Consider the following 13,081-nt stretch of genomic DNA (forward strand, 5'->3'; position numbering starts at 1 on the left):
ATCTTAACTAGAAGTGAGTTATAGGTAATTGAATGTATATTTTTTTCGGCGAGTACCCAAATCTAAGTATTCAAGCTTAAATAAAGGGAAAATGATGCATTTTATAACATAAACTTATAAAACATTTGTCAAAGTATGTACTTAGAAATATCTATCAAAGGAGCCCCAAAACAAATGAATAGCAATAAAATTTATGCTCCAAAAATTTTTCAAAATTTATCTTTTAAAAATTTTTCCAAAAAATGTTATTGTTTTTTTTTAATAAGTCCGTTAGTTTTTAAGATATCAGGTTCACTTAAAAACTTTTTGAAAGACAATTCCAAGGGCTCTTAAACCACGTTAAATTTGATCTTTTAGACTCCTTGTTTTTTTTTATAAAATGTTAAATGACCCCGGTTACATGGTTCTCGCAGCAATATTTAAGATTTGAACGTTCATACCTCGGTTATTTTTTACCCCACAGAAATAGTAAGAAAGGCAAAATATTTGATACAGAAAAAACTAAAATTTGGTTAGGTATAATTTTTTACATATATTTAGTATTTTTGGAGTTATTATCAAGAGAAAATGAAAAATACGATAATTTTAAAATTCTGATTTCTTTAAATTATATCTTTTTTTCAAAAATATGCATTCTACACCGGTCAAAATTGTTAAAATCATTATTTTGCTAATATAAAGAAACTATTGTAAGGATTACTATAAATTTTAATTTTTGTGGAAATTGCGTATGTTTTATTTTTCACTTTTTCCTAAAAATTTCGAAAGGGTTCTCTTATTTTCATCATAACTTAATTTTGATGCTATTAACTTCTTCTGGAGCTCAGTTGATAGGTATTCAAAAATTTGACAAGTGTTAAGCAGATTTTGGTAGATTTAGTAGATTTGAGTACTCGTCGAAAAAAATATACATTCAATTACCGCTTACTCACTTTGTATTAACATTAGTTTAGTTCTTTATTCTTTAAGTGAGAAGTGTAATTAATTTTTTATTGTCTTCAATTTTGGTAATTACAATTTATTTTTTATTTTTGGCATTGTTTTGGTTAATTAATGTATCCCGAAATAACCAAAGTACGTGCCTCCTAGCGGCGGGATACGGGCAACAATACATTGGCTTATAGGGCAGTCCTTACAGTAGGGATCCTGGCCTATACAGAAAAATGCAGGCGGGTGTGGGGTAATACTGCACTTTGGTTGCATTGGTGGTGTATTGGCTAAACGTGCAGGGCAGGGTATGGTGCTGATAGAAAAGGCATTCAGGCATCAAATATCCAAAAATCTTTTCAGGCCATAATAATGAAAAGACCTTCTCCAAACGCAGTAAAAACTTATACTGAAATGATGGCATCTCCTAAGGTAAAATGTTCCGGAAGTAAAATGAGCCTCCGTTCGGATCTCCGGGTGAGGACTATCTCAGGGGGAACACCATTGCAGGCTAGAAAAATCAGGATAGGGTCTTGGAATCTTGGTAGTCTTACAGGTAAGAGTCTGGAGTTATTGGATGCGCTCAAACGAAGAAGAGTTCAAATTGCTTGTATTCAAGAAACTAGGTGGAAAGGACAAAGGGCGAAAGAACTAGGTGAAGGATACAAATTGTGGTATGTAGGGAGTAGTAACACTAGAAATGGAGTTGGTATAATTGCTGATAGTGAAATGAAAGATAACGTAGTAGAAGTTGTAAGAACGAGTGATAGAATGATGTCAGTGAAATTTGTAATTGATAAAGAGGTATTGAATGTTGTTTGTGTGTATGCTCCCCAAACAGGTCTGGGTGAGAATGAAAGAAGAGCTTTCTATGATCAATTAGGAGACGTACTGAGTGATATTCCAGCAGAGGAGAAAGTTATAATAGGAGGTGATTTCAATGCACATGTGGGCCAAACCAAGACAGGATATGAAACAATACATGGGGGATTAGGCTTTGGAACTAGAAATGAAGCTGGAGATGACATGCTTGAATTAGCAACAGCATTGGATATGGCGATTGTTAACACATTCTTTAAAAAGAGAGAAACTCAACTTACCTACAAAAGTGGACAACATCAATCCCAAATAGACTACTTCATGATAAGGAAAGAAGACATACGTGAATGCAAGGACTGCAAGGTAATAGTGAGTGAGACAGTAAGCCAACAACATAAGCTGCTTGTTCTGGACATCGAAGTAAAAAGCGAAACTAAACAAAAATATCGGAGAGGACCACAAAAAATCAAATGGTGGCTGCTGAAAGATGAGAAAGAAGGTCTATTCAGGAGAAGAATAGTAGAAAAAATATGTTGGAACATGAAAGGAAGCCCTAATACAATTTGGAGAAAAATGGCCAGTAGTATTAGAGAGACTGCTATTGAAATACTTGGGAAAACGTCAGGAAAAAAGTTTGAGGATAAAGAGACTTGGTGGTGGTCAAACGAAGTACAAGGAAAAATAAAAGAGAAGAGAAAATTATATAAAAAGTGGCAAGAAACCAGATCCGACACAGATCTTCAAAACTATATGGTGGCGAAAAAGGAAGCGAAAGTAGCAGTAGCAAAAGCCAAAGCAGAAGCGTATTCAAACCTATATGATCAACTTGATACCAGGGAAGGCGAAACGACGATATATAAAATAGCCAAACAGAGAGCAAGGAAAGCAAAAGATTTTAATCAGATTAGATGTATCCGAGATGAAAATAATAAAATACTAGTTCACGAAAGGGAAGTCAAAAAGAGATGGAGAAAGTACTTTGACAGCTTATTAAATGAAGAATTTGACAGACAGCCTGTAGAGTCAACGGAGACAGTAGCAGCAATGGTCACCAAAATAACCAACGAGGAAGTGGCTCAAGCGCTTCAAAAAATAAAGAAAGGAAAAGCGGTAGGACCAGATGATATTCCTGGGGAAGTATGGAGAGCATTGGGAGAGACAGGAACAAGGTGGCTAGCAGGTCTATTTAATAGAATTATGGAAGTCGGACAAATGCCAGACGAATGGAGAAGCAGTATACTGGTACCTGTTTACAAAAACAAGGGAGATATACAACAATGTACAAACTACAGGGCTATAAAACTGCTTAGCCACACCATGAAAATATGGGAAAGAGTAATTGACAGACGGATACGTGAAGAGACCGAAATATCCGAGAATCAATTTGGCTTTATGCAGGGTAGATCAACAACAGATGCAATTTTCATTATAAGGCAGTTGATGGAAAAATACAGGAGTAAAGAAACAAACGCTTATATGGTATTCATTGATCTTGAGAAAGCATATGATAGAGTTCCTCGAGAGATTCTGTGGTGGGCACTCAATAAGAAAGGAGTCCCTGGTGAATATGTAAAGATTGTGAGGGATATGTATGAGGGAGTAACGACTAGTGTTAGGACAGGTGTGGGAGAGACTGATAAATTTCATGTGAAAGTAGGATTGCACCAAGGCTCTGTGCTTAGTCCGTATTTATTCTCATTAGTTTTGGACCAGATAACAGCGAAACTACAGGGTAACATTCCATGGTGCTTAATGTATGCTGATGATGTCGTGTTAGTAGGAAATAGTGAAAGAGACTTAGAACAAAAACTGGAACAGTGGAGACAAGCTCTGGAGGAAAAAGGTTTAAAACTTAGTAGGACAAAAACAGAGTATTTGGAATGTTCATTTAAAGATGGAGCTACTACAAATAAAATGGTATCTTTGGATGGTGAAATGATTGTGAAAAGCAATAGTTTTAAGTACCTAGGATCGGTATTACAGAGTAATGGAGAAATAGATGGAGATGCATGCAGTAGAATTAGGGCTGGATGGATGAAGTGGAAAGAAGCGAGTGGTGTGTTGTGTGACAGAAAAATTCCAATGAAGCTGAAGGGAAAATTCTATAAAACAGCCATAAGACCGGCTATGATGTACGGGACTGAATGTTGGGCAGTGAAAAAGAAAGAGGAACAACGAATGCATGTGGCGGAAATGAGAATGCTTAGATGGATGAGTGGAGTGACAAAGAAGGATAAAATTAGAAATGAGTATATTAGGGGAAGTCTAGGTGTGGCACCAATTGATGCCAAAATGAGAGAGCATAGGTTAAGATGGTTCGGTCATGTTCAACGTCGAGGCGTTAATCACCCAATACGAAGAATAGCTGAAGTGCAGATTCCTGGAAGGAGTAGGAGAGGAAGACCAAAGAAGACCTGGGGGGAGGCGATAAGGCAGGACATGTTGGTAAAGGGGATTAACATTGATATGACCCAAGACAGAATTGTGTGGAGAAATGCAATTAGGGAAGCCGACCCCGCATAGGGATAAGGCAAAGAGAATGATGATGATGATGACAATTTATTTTGTAAAAGCTTATAGTTTTTGATTTATACGTGAAAAACAGCTTTAAAACATACATTTTTTTTCGAAAAAATAAAATCTTTGATTTTTAATAACTCAAAAAGTATCGATTTATATTAATAACTTTATATAACAAATTTTCATCCCCGAGATGTCGTGGCGCAAGTTGGCATCATGTCACCTTTGTTCCTTGAGGTATCCTCTAACTACTCACTATTTTTAATTAAAATCGATGGAGGTCCAACGAAATCGGAGGTGAAAACCTTCAGAACTGCACTAACGTTATAGTCGTATAGTATGAAAATTTAATCCAAAATAACGACCACATCTCTATGCATGATCTAGAAACAGAGAATCAAAAGACGAAGATCGAAATTTACAGAATTGGATTACAAAATCGACGTGAAGCGGAAATGAAATACTACGAGGGGGAAATGTAGAAGAGAACAGTTGATTTCCGGTTGCATATCCGTCAAAGGGTTCAGTTGCATTGGCCATTGGTAACACGCAGGGTAGGGGGAAATTTAAGTATTTTCCTGACACAATTTGCCAACGGATTTTGCTCGTTAATATTGTAAACAAAGAAGTAGGTAAATGAGGTCTAATTATGGTTTAAAGCAGATGTAATGTAGGTGCAATGTAAAGCAGGTGTACTTAACTTAATTTACTCACGTAAAAGTTAACACATACGGGTTACAAATGGAGGCTTTTAAAAGAGTACTTAAAAAGCATAAAAAAGCACCTTTTTATGTTTTTTCTTAGTCGAGTAAATTAACAAATTAAAATTAAATGAGAAGCATCTTAGAATATAGATCATTTTTAGTTTAATTGTGATAAAATAAGATGATTATTGAAAATACACTGTTGTAATTTTACATAATATTTTTAAAATTAAATAAAGGATTGTATTATTTATTTATTATTAATTCACATTCTTTTGTCCAATGATTGATTTTATTCAATGAGATCTGCAGTTTTTTTGTAGCTTCTTCATGGTTCCAGCGATAGGTAGCTTGATCGTCAGCGAAAGTACCTACCTATCATATCGTCTTCAAAGTCTGGAATATCGTTAGTGTATAATAGGTAGAATACCGGCCTCAGCACACTACCTTGCGGTACCCCAGCTTTTGTACAACATTTACATTTATTAAGTGAGTAATTTTCACTACAGCTTTTTTTGAAAGGTTTTAATATATCTCCTTTTACCAGATCGAATCAAGGCGCTTTTCTAGAATTAATATTTTCGTTTATTTTCTTTTGAACTGCTTTAGGAGTGACAAATTTAATTTTAATTTTTTCTTGAAGTATTATTCAGTTCCTCAACAACATCTCCCTCGTTTTGTTGGAATGTCCTTTTTAAATGTTTTACAAAACGTTTAGTTTTCTGTTCATTGTTTCTGGCCCAGCTACCATCTGCATTTGTCATTGAAAGGTTGTGTATGAAGAATCTTTTCAGTTTCTAAATATCCTTCCATAATGAATAGTCAGTGCTTTTATCATAAGTCAATGCGCTAAGATAAAGTCCAATTTATTCATTTGTTAGTTCTGAATTTTTGCATTATATTGTGTAATTCTGTTTTATGGGGTGGATATCTGCTTTATTGCCACTTCACCTTAACTTCCCATTTTCTGAGATAATACCTCTCATTTCTTTTGGGTAGCTTTCCCTTCTTTTTGAGTTGGTTGGTTGGATGGGGATGGTTGTTCTATCGTTTCTTGTCGCTTTCAAGTTGTTCGATTGTTTTTAACTTCACAGAAAGGTTAACCGTTACTCCCAGTTCTTGTACAAAGCTTTCCCAATCAGTCCATTTGTTTGCTAGCCTAGGTGATAGCTCCTCTTGTATCGCTTTTTCACTGATTGTTAGAAGGTTAGAAGGATAGGAGACTGATCTGAATTCATATCCCATGTCACTTCTATTTTTAAAAAGTTTGATGGTACAACAACGGCTACAATGCAACAACCAGTTCAAAAGAAGCTTTCCAGCCTAGATAACCAATTGACGTCAGGAACATGAAATGAAGATTCGACAAAAAGCCTCTCTTCATTCATATTATACAAGTGCAGGGAGAAGAAAAAGGGGCAATAAGTAACGTGAACGTCAAAAAAAGGAAATAATGTGAGTGAATAAGGGGATAGGGGATGGTGGAATATCTGAATAATCAGGCACTCTCAATGTGCGTGATCAAAACATGATCGTGTTTCTTTTGATGATGGGCATTGCTGTTATTGATATGGGTAGATGTTGCCATGCTAATGGACAGTGCAGATACAATGATTCATTGATGCTGTTGGGTTCAGGTGTTGATGGCCCGACCAATTTCGCCGATGTATATGTAGTCCCATGAACAGGATACGGAATATACACCACAAACAGAGAAAGGCGGTGATGGATCCTTAAGATCGGATAGAAATTTAGAAACTTTTCCTCGGTCTTCGAAAAAGTAGTTCTATGCTTTCTTTGAGGAAAAGCTTGCTTATTCTGCCTGTGACGGTCAGATAAATACACGTGGATATGTAGGACCAACTCTTAACCCAAGTAGCATTAAATGGGAGTTCGGCGGACACACCCTACGGCAAAAGGATGAAAGATGGACTAAGATTATTATACATTGGAGACCGTGGAACCACAAACGAAAAAGGGAAAAGCCACAGATGCGATGGTCAGATGACCTGAAGAAACACATTGGGTCAAAATGGATGCAAATTACTCAAGATAGCGAGGCATGGAAGAAGGAATAGGAGGCCTATATCCAAGAATGGATGTTAACGGCTGATTAGATAGATAGATGTAGGACGACTTACTTTTATATTACTTTTTAGTGTGTCCAATATCCACTGCTTTTTACTAAAAATACGATCTTATTACATTTCTTAAACGCTCAACTTACAATCAACCAACAGAATATCGGAAAGAGTTGAGCAATATACATATCTGGGCACGAATTTAAATAGCCAATGGGACCGCTCAACAGAAATTAAACAGCCAGTAATAAAAGAAAAGCAGCATGCGTTAGAATGAAACCCATTTTCAACAGTCGAGACATATCATTAAAAACAAAATACCGTCTGTTGAAATGCTACATTTTCACATTTCTACTCTACGAAATGGAATCGTGGACACTAACTGTTTCATCTATGAATCAAAACAAAAAAATTAGATATGAATAACCATTTTCAATTTCGTTTCAAAACGAAAATACAGCCGCATCATATTCTAGTCCAATCACAGAGTGCAGCAAGCACCTCTACCGGTTTCGAAACTTATTAGTCTCTCATCAGGAGGCACATATGCTGATCTCTCTGACTGATCCAACCAAAACAAACCCCGGCGTGCAGTCACGGATTGCAACAAACAAATGGCATAGATGCCCTAGCGGCAACTGGTAAAAAAAGACTAAGTTTTTAATCCAATGGCATATAAAATAGCATAATGTTATTCTACATCCCACTAGACTGAAAACAATTGGATTGAAAACTTAATCTTTTGTTAGCAGTTGCCGCTAGGGCATCTATGCCATTTGTTTGTTGCAATCCGTGACTGCACGCCGGGGTTTGTTTTGGTTGAATCAGAGAGAGCAGCATATGTGCCTCCTGATGAGGGACTAATAAGTTTCGAAACCGGTAGAGGTGTTTGCTGCACTCTCTGATTGGACTAAAATATGATGCGGCTGTATTTTCGTTTTGCAACGAAATTGAAAATGGTTATTAATTTTTTATTTACATGTTTACTATAAGGGAACCATTCTCGTTGGAACTTTACCGCGGTGAGCAGATGGGACGTGAATTATAAATTGTAAAATTCCCTCATCTTCCTTAGTGTCAGCATCCGTTATGGCTTGCAAACTGTAGAAGCCTCGGAGGTGTAACCAGAGTAGGTTCCCATTGTTTTCAGTCTGGTTTGATGTAGAATAACATTATGCTGTTTTATATGCAATTGGATTGAAAACTTAGTCTTTTTTTTTAATTAGAATATCTAGGACATGTAATAAGAAATCAAGAACGTTACGGCCTTCTCCAACTGATTCTCCAATGGAAGGTAAATGGTAAAAGAGGACCGGGAAGAAGACGCATTTCCTGGCTTCAAAATTTACGAAAGTGGTATAACACGACTACCACTGAACTGTTCCGCGATGCGGTAAACAAAGTCAAGATAGCCATGATGATCGCCAACATCCGGAACGGATAGGCACTTTAAGAAGAAGAAGATTACACTTCAATATAGTCTGAAGTCTAAAGTATAAACATTTCTCAATAAAACACCCTACCCTGTATAAATGTTTGCTATAAATCTTATATGCCTAGAATAAACACAACTTTTTCTTCGCCATTGTTTTAATTATCACATTTTATCATCTACATTACTACATTTATATATTTATAGATCACAATCGCACACTCCATTTGTTTTTATCGTGCAAATGAAGCTACTTACGATCTGATCGCATTGTCAATTGCCATGTTCCTATATATAAAAACAAAACCAGAAATAAACTGCAATAAATTAGCTCCGCTACGGTTGATCTAGCAATTATAATTATCACCTGAGAAATAATTTATTACTGTATTTCGAGATTGAGACAGTTTGTTGAACCGAAAACCGATTTGTTAAAACGTTCGAAATTTTGGTACACGAAATTGGAATAAAAACGAATATCTAGGTTAATATATCAGATTTTAATCTTAAATTGATTATTGTCTGCGAACTTGATGTTAAGGCCACGTTTACGCAATAGCTTTTTTATACCTTTGTTTTAAACACCAATATTAGAAAAGCATGCGTCTATTGTATACATTTGTAATGGGCGTGCGATATTCGTCAAAGAAAATTATGTTTCCTCTTCTCCTCTATGTTCTCTTCTTAGTAAGAATGTATGCAGTGGTGTCGTGTAATTTGTCTGATTATTTCTCTCCAATTATCTCTTCCCTGTGGGCGTTGGTTTGCTTCGGAGAATGAATAACCAGTCATGTACTTTATTTGGTCCTACCATCGTACTACAGATCTTCCTCAGGATCTTTTGCATGCTATATTATGTCTTCAACTATTTATCGTTCCATGTCTTCTCTTCTTCTATGTATATATCCAAATTATCTCAGTATTCTTTGGTTGATAGTAACGTTTTGATTACCTACTCTGAAGATGGGGTTGGTTTAAACAAGGGAAACAATTGGAACGATATTTATTTAGAAAGGAGGTCAATATGGAACTTGAAAAAAAAGGTCTATGAAATAGCTAGATGTTAATCAGAAAGACTAGTAGACAACAAAGATAGCAATTAATCTTACATGTGCAAACGGCTACTCGTATTGTAGTGAGAGAGCTTAAGGTCGTGGATTAGTTTTAGGGGATAAGGGATTAACTACTGAAAATAGGTGGATACTTACTGACATGTCCTTTTAATTAAAAACAGAAAGATTTCTGATATTTGTATACCTAATGGGCGCATTTCAGAAGATTCCTGGACTCACTCAATTGGGCATAAGGACATAACACCTAAAAATTCTTCTCTATCTAAAACTATTAAATGGTGGTTAAAATTTTTCTTAAGATACCCTTCCAATGCATTACAAAAATGGCAAATACAAAACCTTGAATTTAAAGTACAAATATTGATGGGTATGTTGGAATAAAATTTGATAAATTATGATGGGATAAAATTTTTCTTTTTTGATACAACAAAGTTAAAAAAAATAAAACGTTTACCTACCTTTTTAATACCAAATCTTTTGACATTGTATACAAAATAAACACTGAAATGGTCATAATATGCCAACTGTCACTTGTCAATTTGTGTCATACTAACAAATATTTGGAATTAAAATGAAAAATAAAAAAGAATAGCAAGTAACAATTAGCTGATATTGTCCTTTTCATGATCATTTTTCAGTGCGTAACAAATGATAGGAAAAAGGGTAAGTCCGTGATAATACACATTTATGACATTTATTCTAACATGACATTTTAGTTAAATCTGACAGTTGTCACATTTTATTTTCAATTTGGAATAAAAACAAATCAAATGTGTTTCTTGCATTTATAAAATGGTATTTTCATTGATTTGTATAGTCTTATAAATTATACAGATTATATTTGTAATATTATTATCTAATTAAAAAAAATTATTTTTTTATTATGGCGCCATCTATTGACGACAACTAGAATAACCACCGAACTAGAATAATTACCAAAGTAATCACCGACGTGTCTTTTTTTCTGTCACATACAATTTAATGCGTTAGAAAGAAATCGAAAAACTGTGACGCACTGAAAGATGATCATGAGAAAAAGAATACCAACAACAGACAAAAACATTATTTATTTACACTTTATGAACGCAATTTTTTGTTTATTGATTAATATTATTAGTTCAACAAAATAGTTTCAATTTTTAAAGGAAAATTCTTTCAAAAAATTTAATTAATAATCACTGGCTAGTTTATTAATTAAAAATTGGACACATTACCTCAAAAAAATGTATGAAAATCCTTTGCCTTTGCTTGCCACACTTCAAACAAATGTATCCCTCATACGAGATTAAGATGACCTCGGAAAGAGGCCAAGAGAACAATGATACTGCTGTATCAAAGCCATAAAACAGCCTTTTCAATGGACTCCAAATTCACTGAACTACAAAAGGGATGGGATTCCTGAAAAAATCAGATGACAAAAAGAGAAAAATCAAAGAAGCTGCTCTAATTATGTTAAATATAACTAATTGCGTCGCAAATTCCTCGGCAGAACGCAGTAGGTAAGTAAGTCAATAACATATCGAAGATACATCATTTATATTTTCGTATTATTATGTATTTATGTATTATTAATATTATTTGTATTTTAAAATAACATACATTTATAAAATCAACGTTTGGTGTTAATTTTGAGAGCAAACTGAATGTAAGATCAGATACTTATCAGATACCCATGTCGGGATAGTATCATGAGGTGTTTTACTGGTTTTCCTCGTGTTGTACTATGGCGCCACTAACACTGTCACCATTGCATGTGGTTGTCTTTTTAAAGACAAATCACATGCTATGTTTTTTGTGACGGATATTCTTGAGTGAAAGTTTATTTCATGTAATCGAATGAACTATCTTTATAAAGTCGTCCCAGGAACGCAACGCAAACCTAAATATTGGCAATATCATGTTAAAGTCGTCTATTTTAAAATGTATAATATTATATGTCTGAATTGCCGATATGAATGAGTAGACTAAATGAAATTATTAAAAGATTTTTTCTACTAAAGAACATTAACAAAATTTATTAATATTTTGTATTTCGATAACGACTTCCGAGGTGGAGGCGAACGTCAATAAATTTCATTTTTAACTTAAATTGTGGCTTATTTCCCAATAGGGGAGTGCATATAGATTTTCACTTCGGAAAAAATCAAACAAGATAGAACTTTTTGTAATTTGATTAAGAAATGTTTAATAAGCAACATATCAAAAAGTTCTACTCGAGAAATGGTTGCTTCATTTTTTATTAAACAAATGAACTGCGAAATTAGATGTTTTTAAGTAACTCCGAAAATATAAACCTTAGAAAAAAACTGACTTGACCATTGAAAAATTCAGAAAATTTTACAAAAAAACCTTTTATAAAGATTTTTCTAAAATTAAATCTGTAGCTTCTATAATTTTTTATTTATAACGTTAAAGTCACCCTCCTCGCAAACATTGGAGCACGGTAAACGAGCGTTCGGAGAACTGTACGGTTGAGTTATTTTAATGTAATTCTTTAACTAATGGATCGAATGAAATTTTACAAATTGGACATGAAAGAAGAATAATTAAGCTATCTTATGGTTATAATAAAAAGAAATAAAATGTATGGGCATAATTACGGTGTGGGCGGAAAGTGAGACGTACATGAATTTTGTTTAAAATGATTTAAAAATATCTAACTAATACAAGTTTTCTTATAAAACTCTCAATTTTGCACAACTTACCTTTAAAACATCTTATTAAAGGACGTTTCATTCAAAAAATATATCAAAAATTTAATTCAAATGATATCACGTCTCAAAAAATGTTATTTTTGAAAACCGTAGTTTTACAGAATTACCACCATTTTAAGACGGTATTACTCAAGTTTGAACAGATTTATTACAATTTTATACGTGGTTTTCTAAAGCTTAGGATGTAATCTTTAAAATGCACTAAATTATTTTACTTTACAAATGAAATAACCTATTTCTTTTTGAGAAAATTAAGAAAGATAACAAAAATGTAATACAAAACCGAAATGTACCAGCTAATAAAATGTTTATACAAAGTGATCAAAACTTTTTTCTGTAAAACTTACCTAAAATACAGTTAATAATAAGCTTCAACAATAATAAACGTTCAACAAAAAAAATATTTTTAGCTCTTATACAGTATGTCTGCGTAACTTGGATCCTATTGATAACTTTTTTATTACGAGTCATGCAAAAAAAGTTATTCTTTATAAAATACTCTGCATCGTATATAATCTAAAATGCAATCATCAAATATAAACTTTTATTAATTTTATACGAGGTATGTCAAAAATATTAATTTCACTCAAGAGTTAAGTACCTTTATATTTCACAATATCGAAAATTTTCACAATATCGTTATAAAGAAAAGTTGTTTGGAATTAAAAAATATGTTTCAGTGTTCAACTACATCCTTCTAATTAAAATATTGTGACTAATACAGGCTCTTAGAAAAATTCATATTTTTTACATACTTCGTATTAAACTGAAAAAGTTTGATATCTGATGGTTGTATAATAGATTTTAGACC

The sequence above is a fragment of the Diabrotica virgifera genome, chromosome 2 (genome assembly GCF_917563875.1).
Source record: "Diabrotica virgifera virgifera chromosome 2, PGI_DIABVI_V3a".
Classification (NCBI taxonomy): Eukaryota; Metazoa; Arthropoda; class Insecta; order Coleoptera; family Chrysomelidae; genus Diabrotica; species Diabrotica virgifera.